General features: G+C 30.6%; 1 non-coding gene across 1 annotated transcript; it reads right to left on the reverse strand.

Annotated features, from left to right (window-relative positions):
* Positions 1 to 1,203: 1,203 nt before the first annotated feature.
* LOC131822959 (U6 spliceosomal RNA) lies at positions 1,204 to 1,307 on the reverse strand. The gene has a single exon (XR_009350416.1). It is a non-coding gene; the product is annotated as a U6 spliceosomal RNA (small nuclear RNA).
* Between the last annotated feature and the right edge of the window lie 886 nt (positions 1,308 to 2,193).

Consider the following 2,193-nt stretch of genomic DNA (forward strand, 5'->3'; position numbering starts at 1 on the left):
TGCTGTAATAAAAAAGAAAATATTTAGTGTGGTTAAGGATGTGAAGTACTGGAACTACCCCACATTACTTGTGGGAATGGAATGTGTTACAGACACTTAGAGAAATTAGTGTGATAATTTTCTTAAAAGTTACACATAAATTTACCATAGGGATTAAGAAAAATAAAAACATGTTCACACAAAGACATGTACTTGAAATTCTTGGAGGAATTATAATACTAGCCAAAACCTGGAAACAAAGTATTGTTTATGAACCAGTGAATGATAACCAAAATATGGTACATCCGTACAGTGGAATGCATTTGAGAGCTTTTTGGGAGGAATATTCTAAAATCATATTGTACTCATAATTGCACAACTCCATAAACTTAACAAAAATAAAATATATGTAGACCTACAATGAGGGTATTTTATGATATGTAAGTTTGACTCGATAAGAAGTTAAAATTTATTTTTTAATCTATTTTTATTTTTTTTTAAGATTTTATTTATTTTACAGGTAGACACAGCGAGAGAGGAAACACAAGCAGGGAGAGTGGGAGATGGAGATGCAGGTTTCTCACTAAGCAGAGCAGGGAGCCAGGTGCCATGCAGGGCTTGATCCCAGGACCCTGGGATCATGACCTGAGCTGAAGGCAGCCGTTTAATGACTGAGCCACCCAGGTGCCCTCAAAAGCTAAATTTTAAAATACTTTAATAAAATAAATATTTCACTAGTGCCAGGGAATACTGAAATAGGGTATCTGGTGTAGATTTAGGATGCTAGTCCTCGGTTGGGTTTTACATTTTTTTTAATGGTCTGGCTCTGTCTTTTCAAGCACATCCCCCTTGTTTAAATATAATGCTAATGGAGACAAGGGGGTGATTTTTGTTGTTGTTGTTGTTGTTGTTGCTAATGGCAAGTACTTTGGCAGTATTATTTTGTTAGTCCTTGGTGGATTTCTGTAGGAAAGGGCAGAAATGCAGCAATAGTTGCTTGTTAGAAGATACTTTCAAGAATTGATGAGTAAGTTCCAAATGTTCCCAGTATTGGTCTAATTATTTTTCTGGAAATTGTCCCAGTATATTAGATTTAAAAATTCAATTTTAAATGTTCATTTCTTAAGTCATTTGATTTCACTTCAGGGTAGCTGAAGTTTGGATATTGCCCTCGTACATCATTTAAATAGGAAGAAGCAGAAGAATCATCAACACTTTTATTTGTTTAATATGGAATGCTTCACGAATTTGTGTGTCATTCTTGCAAATGAGCCATGCTCATCTTCTCAATATTCTTCCAGTTTTAGCCATGTGTTGCTGAAGTGAACCTCAACTATCAACTTTTGAGATTATGTCTTTAATGCTTTGAGTAAATCAATTTACAGTGTTGATTTTAATTTACCGTTGTTGATTTAAAAGGGAAAATGAAATACTTGGAAAATATTTCAAAATAAAATACTTTTATGAAAATTCTTTTCCAATAATATTTAACTTTCCAGGTTTTGAAATTTCCAACTTAAGTTAACCAATTTTTAAAGATACCAAAAAAAAATTAATTTAATTACAAAGTTTTGAATTCATTAACTTACTGAGTATTGATGGAAATATATAAATACATATGTATTAATATGCAATATTAGTAATACGACATATATATAATTAACTGCCTACAATGTTTAGTTGATATCCGAGATATAAAAAAGAGAAAGGAAGTAAATAATGAGTGTAGAAATAAACTATGCCATCATTTAATGCACTGGATTTTTTTTTTTTTAATATCAGTTTGAAATCTTAAGGTATAATCCGTAATCAAATACTAAATAAGAAAAATCCTCATATTAACTCACAACTATTATTGGTTGGATTAAAAACATTTTGAAGAGTGATATTTAAAAAAAATAAGCATATTTGGTGATGCCTTATTTAAATATATTGAAGCAAGGATGAAAAAAGTTACTTCTTAAAATAAAACTTGTATTTTTTCACACTACATTCATAATATAAGGCTTTATTTAGTAATAGTATTCTAAGATTTAGAAAGCTGTAATAAAAGAAGTAGTGATAACTCAGTTTAGTACTAATAGAGCAATATCCTGTTAAATGTAAAAGCTTTGTTCAGATCAGTAGGATTTATAACCTGTTTCATCTAGCAACAGCAACAAATTAGCCTCTTATGAGAATCTAACATCTTACTTTGTTGTTACTTATCTTTCT

This window comes from Mustela lutreola, chromosome 1 (assembly GCF_030435805.1).
Source record: "Mustela lutreola isolate mMusLut2 chromosome 1, mMusLut2.pri, whole genome shotgun sequence".
Classification (NCBI taxonomy): Eukaryota; Metazoa; Chordata; class Mammalia; order Carnivora; family Mustelidae; genus Mustela; species Mustela lutreola.